The sequence below is a fragment of the Triticum aestivum genome, chromosome 2D (genome assembly GCF_018294505.1).
Source record: "Triticum aestivum cultivar Chinese Spring chromosome 2D, IWGSC CS RefSeq v2.1, whole genome shotgun sequence".
Lineage (NCBI taxonomy): Eukaryota > Viridiplantae > Streptophyta > Magnoliopsida > Poales > Poaceae > Triticum > Triticum aestivum.
This window is the reverse complement of record NC_057799.1, coordinates 486208056-486226993: the sequence shown is the minus strand read 5'-3', so window position 1 is coordinate 486226993 and position 18938 is coordinate 486208056.

Genomic DNA, 18938 nt, shown 5'->3' with positions numbered 1-18938 from the left:
GAGAAGGACGAGTCAAAGTAGATAAGGCAGGCTGCAGAGACGTGGGGCCACCAAAAAGTGTGGTTTCTACGCGAGGGACGCGAGACATGAGGCGTACGATCTAAACGATCGAGTGACGCGCGTTGGACCGGCGAAGCGTTCCGCCGGCCTGCCGTCCGGAAACGTTTCCCTTTATTATTAGGGAAAGAAAGATACAGAAAGATGGCAGAAAATATGTACCAATGCTGTTATGCTGATAGTACCGATGATTTATACGTATACGCATAATTGAGTAAGCTTCTGTTGTGACACCGACTGGCTGCTGCTGTTATGTTGATAGTACCACTGAAAGTATGTAATGGAAGAAAGCAAGAGAAATCTACATGTAATTATATTAGTTGCAGTAACTGATGGCTCCTGCTTATACTATACACTTGTGTATGTTAATAGATAGAGATTTTTTTTTTTTGAAAAAGGAGGATAACCCCGGGCCTCTACATCAGGACGAGGCATGCAGCCATTTATTATTAATAGAGCGAAATCCAGCAGGGGAACACCATCGACCCAGAAAAAGAAGAAAAAACAAACCCTAAGGCCATATACCTCGCGACACTAACTCCCCCAGATAACCACTAACCCTATGATACAAGACAGAACATAAACGAAAAATACACAACTCCTAGGCTACCCCTTCAAGAAGGAATCACCGCACGTGCACCGATGATGGCGAGTCCACCATAAGGTTGAACTTCTGATTCTCATCCCCAAAGCAAAGCTTCAATCCACTGCCTTTAGCAAGGACACGACACAGGAGCGCGACGACATAGCCCGATCAGAGATCTTGTGTTTCCACTGGAGTGCATAAGCTCGTCGTTGAAGCTGTCTGTACCATCCGCTCTTATCTGTCTACCGCCGCCTCGATAGCTGGATACCTCTGGAGGAGACAACGGAAGACAAAGACGTCCCATACCACCTGCCTCCCGCTATTGTCGCACCACCTTCGATCCAACAACAACAGGCTAAACTTGACACCTCCGCCAGAGCCGTCGTGCATCACCTGCAGGTAGCAGGCATGACTTGATGTCTCCATATAAGACGTCGTGCGTAGCATCCGCCGGTAGCACATCCACCGGTGGCTTCACCTGCCGACGACAGGCACCGCCCGACAACTCCGAGAGAGGCTCATGTGTCACCTGCCGAGCCGCATCGAACCCGGCCTGTTGATCGAGGGGACGTCCCATACCGCCACCAGCCTCAGAGCCGTCACCATCTCGAGATCCGGACTCTGAGTCTCCCACACGACCCCGGAGTCCGCCGTTGTCGATGAAGAGGGGCCGCCGCCCTGATTCCGGGTGCTACAAGGAGCACCCACCGTCGCGCCAGCCACTGTCGTCGCCCATACAACGGCAACTGCCGCCGCAATCCAGCATCAAGCATCGTCGACGCCGGAGGAAGCTCCGGCCGCCACGCGCGTCCTGCAACGAGCCCGGACACGGGATCCCAAGATCCGCCGCCACCGGCGCCGCCACAAGGACCCACCACCTGGCCCGACATCCCCGACGAAGGGGACGCCGCCACCACCATGGTCGGATCCGAGTCAGCCGTCGCCATCGCCACTGCCAAGACCGGACCTAGGTTGGCCACCGCCATCGGCCATGCCCAGCCCCACCTTCATTTCTAGCCACGTCTAGCCGACGGCACGCCACGCCCAACCGATCCACCCGCGCAGCCAAGCACCGCCGCCGGGAACCGCCGTGCCGCTGTGCCATGGATCCACAAGACGCCGTCGCTGAAGCCGTCGTCCCGCGCCGCCCGGCATCATGCGAGGAGAAGGGGATCCTGCCGCCGCCTACGCTGACCGGATCGGCAGCGCACGCCGGTGGCGGCGAGGGAGGGAGCTGGAGGCGGCGGACTAGGAACGACAGCTAGGGTTCGCCCCCTCGGTCGCTCGCGGGAGGGACGTGAAGGGGCTTACGCGATGGCCTGGTTATTCGGTTGAGATGGAGTAGAGATATATTGCTGCTAAGTAAAAACGGCAGTTCGATGAGGACAAAGGTTGCGTATGTTAGCGCAGCCGAATGACTCACCCCTTCCAGGAAGGGTTTGATCTTTCATGTGGACAAAAGGTTGCATTTTTGAATAGAAGTAATTTTATTTGACCTGAGCTACAGGAGCTCTGCATTTTTATTATACTGGAGGAAAGCAATACCGAGGAGAGAAAAATAAGGGAAAATAGAAAAATAAAATCAGGTTGCATTTTTTAGTAGAAGTTTTTTTAGAAAAGGAGGAAGACCCCGGCCTCTGCATCTGGCCGATGCATGCAGCCACTTTATTAATTATTCGCAAAGACCTTACAAAATAATACATCAGAAGCCACTATTTTGACAACATCTGTCGCTACTCCTATCCATTTGATGAAGGGGTGCTGATAGTCCGAGCCGAATACCAAACAAAACCTCGCACCATAGCCTAACATCTAAAACCGGATGGCCCAACCAAGCCACATTGCCGGGTCTGGGGCACACACCGGTTCAACGCACTCTTAGAGGCCGCCGCCGCCATATTCAGAATTGTACTGACGCATCGACCTTGCCAGGCCTAGTTGTCATCGACGCCACCACGATACCAGACAACGCCACCATCATGGGCTCGTCCAGCATCACTCACCCACCGCCGAGACCCTGCTGCTCCATGCCACCGAGACCTAACGTTGTCGACATGCCAAATGCCACGCCGCTCCTCCTTCGTGAACACCACCTGCTGCCACTGGTCCCATCCCCTCCGCCTCCAGTTCCTCTAACTGAGCACCTGAATGCCCCAGGCGGCGCCTCCAAGAAGGGCACGACACTCGCAGTGCTACCGCCGCCCAATCTTAGGAGATTTTTGGTCTTCACCCGGGCGCGGGGTCATGGTAGAGCACAGGGACCTCGACGGCGCCTGCAAGGAGGAGAACGGCGACCTTGGTCGTCGCCACGTCAGGATGATCGAGTCATCTAGAGTTTTCTCCGGTCCGATGTCACCTCTACTAGCCCCGCGAACGCAACGAGGCCGACGATCGGGATCGCAAGCCACCAAGTGCGGCGGGAGAGAGCCTGCAGCGGGAAGGAGATCCACCGGCAACCCACCGCCCACGCGTTCAAGACGCCGTCCAACCACCACCCGCGAGCGCCTCCAAGAGGGGGTCGTCGCCATGCCTACCGGGGCCACCGCCCAAGGTCCAGATTCCTCCGCGATGACTGGAGCGACAAGATCTGCCCCCTGCGGCCCATGCCGTTGCACGAGCCCGCCACCGCCGCGAGCTGCCACGCTGCCGGAAGATCCATACCGTCGATCTAGGCGCCCGTGCGCCGCCGCAAGCCTGCCGCCGCCGGGACTCACCGCGCCGTCAGGAGGGCCGCATCCCGCGGATCTGGGTGCCCGCGCCGCTCATGGATCCGAGGGAGGGAGGAGAGGCCCGCCGCCGCCGCCATCGCACGCATGGGCTTTGACTGCGCCGCTCATGGATCCGATGGAGGGAGGAGAGGCCCTCCGCCGCCGCCATCGCGCGCATGGGCTTTGCGCGTCGCCGATCACCGGCAGCGGCAGAGGGGAAGGTGAGCGCTGGGCGGGACTAGGCGGCGGCGGCTGAGACCTCCCGTGTCGTCCGTGTCGCCCGCGACGGGGCGACGCGAGAGGAGGGGTTGTTCTCGAAAGCCACCCTTTTTTAATAGAAGTAAATTTTAGGGATGGCCTTGCTCGGCTCACTCGTCAGAAGTTAGTCTTTATCTTTATACTTGAATTTGGATCACAACATACCATACACCTTCACAACAGTTGGTTTGTCTGGTATTCAACCCACGGCATGTCAATGGATGAGGTTACAAAACCCTTGTAGGCTTACTGTGCTGTGAAACTCTCTACTAAATGGCCATCAAAGCAGTGGTATTCCACAATAGGTCCTACCTTAAACATTCGGATGTTGAATGTATAAGTTGGACTAAAGTGAAGGATGGCACATAACGAGAACGAAACTCGTCAAAACCTCAATAGTCAACAGTAACATTTACCTGTATCAGTTACTGGCCCGTACAGCAACACTAGTAACTGAGTAAGCTTCAGTTGCAGTGACAGCATGTGGCTTCATTCTGCAGTAGAACTGTTACTGACAGTCTGCGGTTCTTGAAGAAATGCCGCAGAGGCCAGACAGCTCATGCTTGCTGCACTATAAGATTCCAAACGTTAATCTTGGAGCTGAAAAACCGCCGGTCTGTACAGTGAGGACCCAGGATTTGATCCAAGGCACCGTCGTTTCAAATAGAAGAGTATCAGTACTCTGGAACACTGCTTTCAGAAACTACAGGTAGCTAAATGTCTTTTGAGCAAGTGGCTATTTAGGCTATCACAGGAATCAGAGGGTATGTCAGGCACAACTCCTTAGAAATAAATACTTGCACTCTAAAACTCTTGCTCAGGTTACCGTAAGACCTAATGATTCGCCATTTTGGAAGGGACTCATGAGAGTGAAAGAGACCTTGTTCCATAGGGTGAAATTCATTGTTGGGGATGGAACAACAAGAAGGTTTTGGGAGGATACTTAGTTAGGCGACGCACCATTAGCTCTCCAGTATCCTTCCCTGTACCATATTGCTCAACGTAAGGAGGATTACGTGGCAGCAGTCATGCAGATGGTACCTTTGAATATCCAGTTCAGGAGGTCTCTAGTAGGGGAGCGATGGAACTCCTGGTTGCACTTAGTGCGGAGGTTGATGGACGTTCAACTCTCTGATCAGGGAGACACCTTGAACTGGAAGCTAACGGTTAATGGACTGTTTTCAGTCAAATCGATGTACTTAGACCTTACTAATTCTGGCCCAATCCCGAGATCGATACACATTTGGAAAGTTAAGTTTCCCTTGCGAATCAATTTTTTTATGTGGTTTGTGCACAAGCAAGTGATCCTTACCGAAGATAACTTACTAAAGCGACAATGGGTAGGTAGCTCACGATGTTGCTTTTGTGTTCATGATGAAACAGTTCAACACTTATTTATTGATTGCCCTCTCGCGAAGTTACTTTGGAGGTCCATACATATAGCTTTCAATATTGTTCCTCCAGTTAGCATTGATGCGTTGTTTGGGACGTGGCTAAATGCAGTGATTCCTGAGATTGCGTCAAGTATTCGGATTGGAATATGCCCACTTCTTTGGGCTATATGGAAACTGCAGGAACGATATGATTTTTAACAGACTATCTATGATTAACTTCTTGCACGTTATCTTCAGAGCTACGGTATGGATCCGTACGTGGTTGCTACTGTTGGGGAACATAGCATGCAATTTCAAAAAAATTCCTACGATCACGCAAGATCTATCTAGGAGATGCATAGCAACGAGAGGGGGAGAGTGTGTCCATGTACCCTCGTAGACCGAAAGCGGAAGCGTCAGTTTAATGTGGTTGATGTAGTCGAACGTCTTTGCGATCCAACCGATCAAGTACCAAACGTACGACACCTCCGAGTTCAGCACACGTTCAGCTCGATGACGTCCCTCGAACTCTTGATCCAGCAGAGGGTCGAGGGAGAGTTTCGTCAGCATGACGGCGTGGTGACGGTGATGGTGATGTGATCCGCGCAGGGCTTCACCTAAGCACTACGACGCTATGACCGGAGGAGTAAACTATGGAGGGGGGCACCGCACATGACTAAGAGAACAATTGATGTGCTTTGGGGTTCCTCCTGCCCCCGTATATAAAGGAGAAGGGGAGGAGGCCGGCCACTAGGGGCGCGCCAAGGAGAGGGGAGTCCTACTAGGACTCCAGTCCTAGTAGGATTGCCCCCCCTTTTTTTCCTTCTTCCGGAGGGGGAAAGGGGGAAAGGAGAGGGAGGAGGGGAGCCCGTGCGTTGCATCGGGAAAAAAGAGACACAATCTTCATGTGCTATCGTCGGTATCATCATACCTAGTTCAATCTCGTTACCGCCAAGTCTCTCTACTCGTTCCGTAATGCTTCATCCCGTAACTAACTCATTAGTCACATTGCTTGCAAGGCTTATTATGATGTGCATTACCGAGAGGGCCCAGAGATACCTCTCCGATACTCGGAGTGACAAATCCTAATCTCGATCTATGCCAACCCAACAAAACACCTTCAGAGACATCTGTAGAGCATCTTTATAATCACCCAGTTACGTTGTGATGTTTGATAGCACACAAGGTGTTCCTCCGGTATTCGGGAGTTGCATAATCTCATAGTCAAAGGAATATGTATAAGTCATGAAGAAAGCAATAACAATAGAACTGAACGATCATTATGCTAAGCTAACGGATGGGTCTTGTCCATCACATCATTCTCCAAATGATGTGATCCCGTTCATCAAATGACAACACATGTCTATGGTCAGGAAACTTAACCATCTTTGATTAACGAGCTAGTCAAGTAGAGGCATACTAGGGACACTTTGTTTTGTCTATGTATTCACACATGTATCAAGTTTCTGGTTAATACAATTCTAGCATGGATAATAAACATTTATCTTGATATAAGGAAATATAAATAACAACTTTATTATTGCCTCTAGGGCATATTTCCTTTAGTCTCCCACTTGCACTAGAGTCAATAATCTATATTACATTGTAATGATTCGAACACCCATGGAGTCTTGGTGCTGATCATGTTTTGCTCGTGGAAGAGGCTTCGTCAACGGGTCTGCCACATTCAGATCCGTATGTATTTTGCAAATCTCTATGTCTCCCTCCTTGACTTGATCACGGATGGAGTTGAAGCGTCTCTTGATGTGTTTGGTTCTTTTGTGAAATCTGGATTCCTTCACCAAGGCAATTGCTCCAGTATGGTCACAAAAGATTTTCATTGGACCCGATGCACTAGGTATTACACCTAGATCGGATATGAACTCCTTCATCCAGACTCCTTCATTTGCTGCTTCCGAAGCAGCTATGTTCTCCGCTTCACACGTAGATCCCGCCACGACGCTTTGCTTGGAACTGCACCAACTAACAGCTCCACCATTCAATATAAATACGTATCCGGTTTGTGACTTAGAGTCATCCGGATCAGTGTCAAAGCTAGCATCAACGTAACCAGTTACAACGAGCTCTTTGTCACCTCCATAAACGAGAAACATATCCTTAGTCCTTTTCAGGTACTTCAGGATGTTCTTGACCGCTGTCCAGTGATCCACTCCTGGAGTACTTTGGTACCTCCCTGCTATACTTATAGCAAGGCACGCATTAGGTCAGGTACACAGCATAGCATACATGATAGAACCTATGGCTGAAGCATAGGGAATGACTTTCATTTTCTCTCTATTTTCTGCATGTTGGAAATATGCCCTAGAGGCAATAATAAATTGGTTATTATTATATTTCCTTGTTCATGATAATCGTTTATTATCCATGCTAGAATTGTATTGATAGGAAACTCAGATACATGTGTGGATACATAGACAACACCATGTCCCTAGTAAGCCTCTAGTTGACTAGCTCGTTGATCAATAGATGGTTACGGTTTCCTGACCATGGACATTGGATGTCGTTGATAACGGGATCACATCATTAGGAGAATGATGTGATGGACAAGACCCAATCCTAAGCCTAGCATAAGATCGTGTAGTTCGTTTGCTCAGAGCTTTTCTAATGTCAAGTATCATTTCCTTAGACCATGAGATTGCGCAACTCCCGGATATCATAGGAATGCTTTGGGTGTACCAAATGTCACAACGTAACTGGGTGGCTATAAAGGTGCACTACAGGTATCTCCGAAAGTGTCTGTTGGGTTGGCACGAATCGAGACTGGGATTTGTCACTCCGTGTAAACGGAGAGGTATCTCTGGGCCCACTCGGTAGGACATCATCATAATGTGCACAGTGTGACCAAGGAGTTGATCACAGGATGATGTGAGTTACGGAACGAGTAAAGAGACTTGCCGGTAACGAGATTGAACAAGGTATCGGGATACCGACGATCGAATCTCGGGCAAGTAACATACCGATAGACAAAGGGAATTGAATACGGGATTGATTGAATCCCCGACATCGTGGTTCATCCGATGAGATCATCGTGGAACATGTGGGAGCCAACATGGGTATCCAGATCCCGCTGTTGGTTATTGACCGGAGAACGTCTCGGTCATGTCTGCATGGTTCCCGAACCCGTAGGGTCTACACACTTAAGGTTCGATGATGCTAGGGTTATAGGGAAAGTTTGTACGTGGTTACTGAATGTTGTTCGGAGTCCCGGATGAGATCCCAGACGTCACGAGGAGTTCCGGAATGGTCCGGAGGTAAAGATTTATATATAGGAAGTATGGTTTTGGCCACCGGAAGTGTTCCGGGCATCACCGTAGTGTACCGGGACCACCGGAGGGGTCCGGGGGTCCACCGGGAGGGGCCACGGGGCCCCGGAGTCATGCATGGGCCAAGTGTGAGAAGGGACCAGCCCCTAGGTGGGCTGGGGTGCCTCCCCACCAAGGCCCATGCGCCTGGAGAGAAGACGGGTCAAACCCTAGGGCAGATGGGCCCTAAAGGCCCATGCCTGGTGCGCCTCCCCTCTCCCCCCCACTTGGCCGCCACCCTAGATGGGTTTTGGCTGCCGCACCCCTTGGGTGGAAACCCTAGAGGGGGCGCAACCCCCTCCCTCTCCCCTATATATAGTTGAGGTATTGGGGGCTGCAAACACATGAGTTTTCCTCTCCCTGGCGCAGCCCTACTCCTTCTCCTCCTCTCCCACGGTGGCTTGGCGAAAGCCCTGCGGGATTGCCACGCTCCACACCACCACCACGCCGTCGTGCTGGCCGCTGGACGGAGTCTTCCCCAACCTCTCCCTCTCTCCTTGCTGGATCAAGGCGTGGGAGACGTCACCGGCTGCACGTGTGTTGAACGCGGAGGCACCGTTCTTCGGTGCTTAGATCGGAATCAACCGCGATCTGAATCGCTATGAGTACGACTCCTTCATCCGCGTTCTAACAACGCTTCCGCATCGCGATCTACGAGGGTATGTAGATGCACTCCCATTCCCCTCGTTGCTAGATTACTCCATAGATTGATCTTGGTGATGCGTAGAAAATTTTGAATTTCTGCTACGTTCCCCAACAGTGGCATCATGAGCTAGGTCTATGCGTAGTTTCTATGCACGAGTAGAACACAAAGAAGTTGTGGGCGTAGATGTTGCCAATTCTTCTTGCCGCTACTAGTCTTATCTTGTTTCGGCGGCATTGTGGGATGAAGCGGCCCGGACCGACCTTACACGTACGCTTACGTGAGACAGGTTCCACCGACTGACATGCACTAGATGCATAAGGTGGCTAGCGGGTGTCTCTCTCTCCCACTTTAGTCGGAACGGATTCGATGAAAATGGTCCTTATGAAGGGTAAATAGAAATTGGCATATCACGTTGTGGTCTTACGTAGGTAAGAAACGTTCTTGCTAGAAACCTATACAAGCCACGTAAAAACTTGCAACAACAATTAGAGGACGTCTAACTTGTTTTTGCAGCATGTGCCTTGTGATGTGATATGGCCAGAAGATGTGATGAATGATATATGTGATGTATGAGATTGATCATCTTCTTGTAATAGGAATCACGACTTGCATGTCGATGAGTATGACAACCGGCAGGAGCCATAGGAGTTGTCTTTATTTTTTGTATGACCTGCGTGTCATTGAATAACGCCATGTAAATTACTTTACTTTATTGCTAAGCGCGTTAGCCATAAAAGTAGAAGTAATCGTTGGCGTGACAACTTCATGAAGACACAATGATGGAGATCATGGTTGTAAGGGCATATTTATCCCTAAGATGTTTTGGTGATTGATGACAATGCTTTTGCGGACTAATCATGTGCGTTGAGTGTTTTTCAGAGATTCATCCTTTTGGCACGAGACGATTTCCTCCCCTCGGAGCTTAAAGTGAAGACGGTGTAGTCCTTTCAGATTAGTTTGGTGGACTCGTTTCATAGGGATCACCGTACTATCAAGAGGGGGTCCGTTTTGGAAAGGCTAGGGCGGAATCATCACGTACACTTCATTTGCCCCTCCCTCCGAGCCTTTCCGTTTCGATGATGGGCTTGGTTCTCCTCTCTTTGTGCCCTCTCTGGTCCCAGCGGTAGTACCGCGGGCTAGAGCGGTAGTACCGCTTGGGTGCTACAAGCGGTAGTACCGCTCTGGAGCGGTAGTACCGCCCAGAGCAGTAGTACCGCTAGTAGCCCCATGTGTGTACTATCTCTGGTCCCAGCGGTAGTACCGCGGGACGGAGCGGTAGTACCGCTTGGGTGCCACAAGCGGTAGTACCGCTCTGGGCGCGGTAGTATCGCTCCAGAGCAGTAGTACCGCTAGTGGCCCCAAGCCGTAGTACCGCGGTGGTCTCGTGCTAGTACCGCCTCGATTCGAGGGCTCCTTTTTCGTGTCGGGTTTTACGGTACTGGCCGCGGCTGTGGGGGGCCGTAGTACCGCTCCTGTGCGGTAGTACCGCCCTCCCTCCGCGGTAGTACCGCTGTGGGCCAAGCGGTAGTACCGCGCTTTGGAGCGGTACTACCGCTTATAGTGGCAAGCGGTAGTACCGCTGGCACAGCGGTACTACCGCTCTCTTCGGGGCAGAAGGGGGGTAACGGTTGGTTTGTTCCCCCCACTATATAAAGGGGTCTTCTTCCCCAAAGTTGACTCACCTCTTCCCCCAAAAGCTCCATTGTTGCTCCAAGCTCCATTTTCGCCCGATCTCTCTCCCTAGCCAATCAAACTTGTTGATTTGCTCGGGATTGGTTGAGAAGGCCACGATCTACACTTCCACCAAGAGAAATTTGATTCCCCCCACTTATCCCTAGCGGATCTTGTTACTCTTGGGTGTTTGAGCACCCTAGACGGTTGAGGTCACCGCGGAGCCATAGTCCATTGTGGTGAAGCTTTGTGGTGTCGTTGGGAGCCTCCAATTAAGTTGTGGAGATTGCCCCAACCTTGTTTGTAAAGGTCCGGTCGCCGCCTTCAAGGGCACCAATAGTGGAATCACGGCATCTCGCATTGTGTGAGGGCGTGAGGAGAATACGGTGGCCCTTGTGGCTTCTTGGGGAGCATTGTGCCTCCACACCGCTCCAACGGAGACGTACTTCCCCTCAAAAGGAAGGAACTTCGGTAACACATCCTCGTCTTCACCGGCTCCACTCTTGGTTATCTCGTTCCTTTACTTTAGCTAGTTTACTTGTGTTATATCTCTTACTTGCTTGCGTGCTTGTTGTCGTTGCATCATATAGGTTGCTCACTTAGTTGCATATCTAGACAACCTATTTTGATGCAAAGTTTAATTTGGTAAAGAAAAGCTAAAAATTGTTAGTTGCCTATTCACCCCCCCTCTAGTCAACTATATCGATCCTTTCAATTGGTATCAGAGCCTCGTCTCTTTATTAAGGACTTTACCGTCCAAAGAGTATGGTTGACGTCGTAGACGGTGCGGAGGAGCACTCCGGTGAGAATCCAGTCTCGTCTACGGGAGATGGGGGAACCGCGGTCTCTCGTGAGGAATTCAATGTGGCGTTGGACACATTGAAAACCTCCATGACGACCAAGGTCGAAAGCATGTTGAATAAATTCTTAGAAGGGCTTAAACTTACCACCGCACCGTTGAAAGTGGGTGATCCCGCTAACAAGGTGACGGATGCTACCTCCGACAAGGGGGAAGCTTCGAGCGAGAAGGCTCCTTGTTCTAGTGATAAAAATGGGACCGGCATCTTTGCCCATGTGGAACCTCCACCTGTCTATGGTGGACCGCTCCCTTCCACTCATTTGAATCATGCCGGCCCGGCCCCTAAGATTGAGAAGAATGTAGATTTTGATTCTTGGGTCTATCGTTTTAAGCGTCATTTAAATCATGTGAACACTAACCTTTGGAGAATCATTGAAGAAGGCTTTTATCCGCATGACCGAAGTAACTTCACTCCTAGAGAAGTTGTGGATCATCAATTCAATGAGAATGCTCTCTTCATCATCCAAGAAGCCATCCCACCCGAAGATCTTCCTCATCTCCGGCCTTACACCGTGGCCAAAGATGCGTGGCTCCAAGTTGTTTCCCTTTATCGGGGAAGCGCAAGCATTCAACGCTCCAACTATGAAGTGGTGCAAGATGAAGCCGACGAGTTTGCAATGAAAGAAGATGAAGAACCTCGTGAGCTTTTTCGGAGAGTAACCAAACTCGCGGTCTCGCTCCGAGATCATGGAAGTAAGGACACGGATGACAATTGGATCAAGCGCAAGTTCCTCAAGGCAATGATGCCCTACCACAAAGCCATGTCCTCCGTAATTCGTCAAAGGCCGGACTTTCACACCTTGTCCTCAAGTGAAGTGTTGGATGAGTTTGTGGCTATGAGCATCTTGGACAAGACCGCCGACAATGCGGTTCTTCGCTCTCAAAGAGTTAAGAAGCCCAACCTTGCTCTAAAGGCCAAGGTTAGTATGGAGGAAGAGGATGAAGAGGAAGAAGAGGAGGGCAACCTCGAAGATACGAAGTATGCCTATCATGAACACATGGCTCTTGCTTCAAGGCAATTTTGGAGCAAGAAGAACACGAGGCCAAACTTCAACAAAAGCAACTCAAGTGGCGCAAAGGGCAAGCAACGGATGAGGACTTGCTTCAATTGTGGCAATGTGAGCCACTTTGTTGCGGAGTGCCCTTACGAGAAGAGGGAAGACAATGGTGGCAAGCTCATTAGAAAAGACAAGGCCAAGTCGTTCCCCAACAAGAGCAACTTCACCAAGAAGACTCCTCCCAAGGCGTTGGTGGTTCAAGAAGAGTACAATGAGGATGATGACGATGATGAAGATAGTGAGTCGGTTGCCATGGCCTCCGTTGCCATTGCGAAGACTCCACGGGTGTCTCTCTTCGACTCACCCAATGAGAACATCACCGCCAAGTGCCTCATGGCTAAAGCCACCAATAAGGTAACCTCCAACATCAAAACTACCATCATTAATCATCCTTCTTCGACGGATAGCATTGATGAACATGAGGGGACAAATGTGGAGGAAAATGAGTTTGAGATCTTTATGGGTAAACTCAAGGGTAAATCCAAGAAGCACTTCGTTGCTCTCTTGGAACAACTTGGTGAAGCCAATGACATGATCGAGGCTCACGAAGATACCATCTCTAAGATGGAGGGGCATAGTCGTGACTATGCCGATGAGATTTCGGATCTTTCCAATGCTCTTGACGAAGAGCGTGGTCTTCGTTTGGCTCTTGAGGAGTCATACAACGATGATCATGCTAAGTTAAAGAAAGATCTTGATCATGCTCTTGTTGTGTCTCGTGTGCTAAACTCCGAGAAGGCAAAACTTGGGGTTGATCTTGCTAGACTCAAAGAGGAGTTTGGCATTCTCGACAAGGCTCACAAAGTCTTGAAGGGTGTTCATGCTAGCCTCAAGGAGTCTCATGATCAACTCCAAGTGAAGCTAACAAAGGAGAAAGCCACCTTTCCTCATATGGTGTTAATTGATAATGCAAATGCTACTAACCCGTGTTGTGAGCATGTGCATCTTGTTGAGGAGAATGCTAAGTTGAAGGAGCAACTTGAGAAAGGCCTTGTGTCATGCATACAAGGTGAGAAGAACCTCAACGACCTCTTGAGCAATCAAAAGGAAGTTGTGGCCAAGGAGGGGATTGGGTTCACACCCAATCCCAAGAACAAGAAGAAGAATGACAAGACCAAGCGACCTCCTCCTCTCAAGCAAACTTTTGTGAAGGAGGGAGAGGGTGCTTCCAAGGAGAAGAAGAACAATGCGAAGGGTGGCGGTGTCAAGAAGAGCAATGCCACTCCTTCCAACAAAGCCGGCGACTTTAATCCTTCTTATGTGTTATGCCGTGCTAGTGATGGGCATGTTTATGCCAAATTCGTTGGTTCTCCTCATGAGTACATTGAATGGTCTATTTGGGTTCCTAAGACCCTTGTTGCTAACATCAAAGGACCCATTACAAATGGGTACCTAAAACCAAGCATTGATCTCTTGTAGGTGTTTGCTTCCGGTGGGGGATCATGGTTGCTCGATAGTGGAGCTACAAATCATATGACCGGAAGCAAGGACTTGGTGGTGGACGTGCACAAGATTCCATCTATGCCCACCAATGTCGAGTGGGGTGATGCCTCGTCTTCTAAGGTATTGGGACTCGGCAAAGTTGTCATTTCTCATGATCTCACGATCGAGAAGGTCATGCTAGTTGAGTCCCTTGCATACAATTTACTTTCCGTTCGTCAACTTGCTATCATGGGCTTTGCCACCTTCTTTGATATTGATACCGTGGCCCTCTTGTGGAGCAAGACTCTTAAAGTAGCCTTTGTTGGGCATGTCGAGAACGGTCTCTATGTGATTAACTTTTCGGAGCGACCCACTAAGACCGCGACATGCCTAATGGCTAAAGTTGACGTGGGATGGCTTTGGCATCGCCGTTTAGCCCATGTCAATATGAGATCTTTGCAAAGTCTTCTCAAGGGGGACCATGTCCGTGGACTAACGAACGTTAGTTTTGCCAAAGATCGTGCTTGCAGTGCTTGTATCGAAGGAAAGCTTCATGAGAAGGCTCACCCTCCCACGACTCTTATTTACTCGAAGAGGCCGTTGGAGCTCCTTCATTTGGATCTCTTTGGGCCTCCATCCTTTGATAGTCTTGGGGGTAGAAAGTATTGCTTGGTAATTGTGGATGATTATTCTAGATACACGTGGGTGTATTTCTTCAAGAGGAAGAGTGAGACCCAACAAACAGTCATTGACTTTGCAAATGAAGCCCAACGTCAACACAATGCAAAGATCTTGACAATAAGAAGTGACAACGGCACCGAGTTCAAGAACTACACCTTGGATGAGTTTCTCAGTGATGAGGGGATCAAGCATCAATATTCCGCACCTTACACCCCTCAACAAAATGGTGTTGCGGAGAGGAAGAATCGGACGTTGATGGATGCGGCAAGGACCATGATGGCGGAGTTCAAGTCTCCATACAACTTTTGGGCCGAAGCCATCAACACCGCGTGTCATGCTTCAAATCGGCTCTATCTTCGCAAAGGCTTGAACAAGACTCCATATGAGATCCTCACCGGTAACAAGCCCAACCTCAAGTACTTTCGGGTGTTCGGGTGTAAGTGTTTCATTCTCAAGAAAGGTGTTCGTTTGTCTAAATTTGAGACTAGAGCTCATGAGGGCATATTTGTTGGTTATGCTACAAACTCCCATGCTTACCGTGTTCTCAATAAGTCCACGGGACTTATTGAGGAGACGTGTAACGTGGAGTTTGATGAAAATAACGGCTCCCAAGTGGAGCAAAGTGGTACTTGTGATGTAGGTGATGAAATTCCTCCCCAAGCCATAAGAAGAATGGGTATTGGATATATCCTACCCATTGAGGAACCCCTTGTGGCCGAAGGAGAAGGACAATGCTCCACTCAAGTGGAGCCATCACCAACCCAAGACCCACACGCTTCCGAAGAACAAAGTGAAGGCCCTCAACCTCATGAACAAGATCAAGGGCAAGATCAACCTCAAGATGGTGGTGATCCACCAAATGATGCCCAAGGTCAAGTTCTTCCCCTCGAGCTAGTTCAAGATCAAGAACAAGCTCAAGACGACGCTCAAGATGATCAAGTAACCCCTCCTCACTTCACTTCCGAGGAGGAATTGGAGCGTCGTGCCGCTAAGATCGCTTCCAAGCTCACCACCAAAGGTCATCTCATGGAGAATGTGGTTGGAAGCCTAAGAAAGGGGGTAAGCACTCGTAGACAATTAGCAAACTATTGTGAACATCATGCGTTTGTTTCTTGTGTCGAACCCCAAAAGGTTTATGAAGCGCTTGAGGACCCGGATTGGCTCAACGCCATGCATGAAGAACTCAACAACTTCGAACATAACCAAGTGTGGAAGTTAGTGCCAAGGCCAACCGGGAATCATAATGTCATTGGAACCAAGTGGATATTCAAGAACAAGCAAGACGCTCATGGAATCATTGTTCGCAACAAGGCTCGTTTGGTGGCACAAGGCTACTCCCAAGTCGAGGGTATCGACTACGGTGAAACCTTTGCCCCCGTTGCTCGCCTTGAATCTATTCGTTTGTTGATTGCTTATGCTTCTCATCATAATTTCACTTTGCAACAAATGGATGTGAAGAGTGCTTTTCTTAATGGTCCCATAAATGAGTTGGTATATGTCAAACAACCCCCCGGGTTCGAAGATCCCTATTTCCCCGATCATGTGTATCAACTCCACAAGGCGCTCTATGGCCTTAAACAAGCCCCACGTGCGTGGTATGAGCATCTTACGGAGTTGTTACAAGATCGTGGATTCGAAATCGGGAAAATCGACCCCACTCTTTTTACTAAGAAGGTCAAAGGGGAGTTGTTTGTGTGCCAACTATATGTTGATGATATTATTTTTGGTTCCCCTAACAAAGCTTTCAATGAAGAATTTGCCGCTCTCATGACCTCAAAGTTCAAGATGTCTATGATGGGAGAGTTGAAGTTCTTTCTCGGATTCGAAATCAAACAAAGAAGAGAAGGAACCTTCATCAACCAAGCCAAATACACTCAAGACATGCTAAAGAGATTCAAGCTAAGTGATGTCAAGCCGGCTTCCACTCCAATGCCCACCAAGTGCCAACTTGACATTGATCCCAATGGTAAAGCGGTGGATCAAAAGGTATATCGCTCTATGATTGGATCCTTGCTTTACCTTTGTGCATCTAGACCGGATATCATGTTGAGTGTGGGAATATGTGCACGGTTTCAAGCCGCACCTAAGGAAAGCCACTTTGTGGCGGTCAAGCGAATCTTTCGATATTTGGCTCATACCCCAAACTTTGGCCTATGGTACCCAAGAGGAGCAAACTTCAAGCTTGTAGGTTATTCGGACTCCGATTGGGCGGGAGACAAAGTGGATAGGAAGTCCACTTCCGGAGGGTGCCAATTTCTTGGTTGCTCTTTGGTAAGTTGGTCTTCTAAAAAGCAAAGTTGTGTGTCTCTCTCGTCCACCGAAGCGGAGTATGTGGCGGCCGGAAGTTGTTGTGCACAACTCTTATGGATGAGGCAAACTTTAAAGGATTACGGTGTCATTTGTGACAAAGTGCCTCTTTGGTGTGACAATGAAAGTGCTATCAAGATTTCTCTCAACCCGGTGCAACACTTCAAGACAAAGCATATTGAGATTCGGTATCACTTCATCCGGGATCATATTAGGCGAGGGGAGATCGAGCTCAACTATGTCAACACTCATGATAACCTTGCAGATATTTTCACGAAGCCATTGGATGAAGCAAGATTTCGCGAGTTAAGGCATGAGCTAAATATCATTGATTCGAGCAATGTGGTTTGAACCTTTGCACACCCCTCACATTCATTGTGCTTTCTTGTCTAGGTGTAGGCATGGACGTAGGGGGAGTGTTGTTCTCTCAATGAACTTTCCCTCCCCCCACAATGCATAAACTGATCTCACTCTTTCACATTAGCCATTTTTGATGGTACTTGTGCTTCAAAGACGAGCTTTGGTCATGGGCCCAAGGATAATTCTTCGCGGTGCCATACCAAGTGACTCAAACATAGGTGGCCTCGGCCACCGCCCTCTCGTATAGAGGCGTGTGATTCTTGTTCTCTTGCTAGTGCTCTTGTTGGTCTTCTTGCCGGTGTTTCCCGTCTTTCGTTTTGCACCATATGTGTTGAGTCTGGTTTGAGTTGCGCTGGGCGGTACTACCGTTGTGCAGGAGCGGTACTACCGCTGGAGCGGTACTACCGCTCCACGGAGCGGTACTACCGCTTATACGGCTAAGCGGTACTACCGCCCCTCACCACGGTACTACCGCTGAGGGGCGGGGCCAGGGGGTTAAGTCGTGGGCAGGGGTGGTTTCCTCCACCCCATACCCATTTGCTTCGTCCCCTGGTTCCTCTTCCTCTCTCTCCAGCGCCATCTCGCCGCGGGAAGGCTCCGGCGGCCCTCCGTCTCCGGACCGTTCCTCTCCATTTCCTTCGGTGGAGTCGATCCCCACCTCGTCCTCTTGCCATGGATGCCGGTATTGCCCCCGTTCCTCTTCTCTTCTTGTCTAGTTTTCAGATCTCGCGTTTTAGGGGCAATAGTAGTTGCATCTCTAGATTTTTGGCCAAATCTAGGCTTGAGTAGGTTGGAGAAGGCAACTAGACTCTTTGGATTGATGTTTGGTAGGTTTATTTTTGAATTTGGCATCCCCGGTAGTGCCGGATCTGACCACGGCAGTAGGGATCCGCCGTGCCCCGTCTCGGGCGGTACTACCGCCCATACGGCACGGTACTACCGCTGGAGCGGTACTACCGCTCCACGGAGCGGTACTACCGCTTATGTGGCTAAGCGGTACTACCGCTTAGCAGGCACGGTACTACCGCTGGATGCCCAGTTCCATTGTTTCCTACCACATGTTGATCCATCTTTGTTGTGTTTATTTGGTTTTGATCGTTCCTTCTGGTTGTTTCTTGTGTCCGTGTGTTTGGTTCCAGGTGATGAACATCCTGAGCAGCAAGTCCGCCGTGTCAACCCCGGGCGTTCAACGTCGAAGCGGTACCGCTCATCTGAGACTGCAGGTGGTTCTTCCAGTGCTCCACAGCCGGCAGGGGGTGCTTCCTCAAGTGCTAATCCTCCTCGCAAGAAGAAGATTGCCAGCCGACCGAAGCCAAGTGGCAAGAAAGTGACTGAGATGTCTAGCAAGGAATTCTGGGACAGGCGTCGGCGCAACCCCTATGAGGAAGAACAAGAACCCAATCTTGTCAACCGCCCGTTCTGGAACCGGTTTCAGTATGCCACATACTTTGATGTGATCAAGGCTAAGAAGAATCTCTTTGTCAATGTTCATTCCATCAACACGGATGCTATGGAGAAGGACCTTGAGTACTTTGGTGATGCCCTACAGATGTGCTCTCAGTTGAACATTCTCAGGATCATGCAGTTCAACAAGGACTTTGATGCAGATTTGCTGGCACAGTTCTTTGC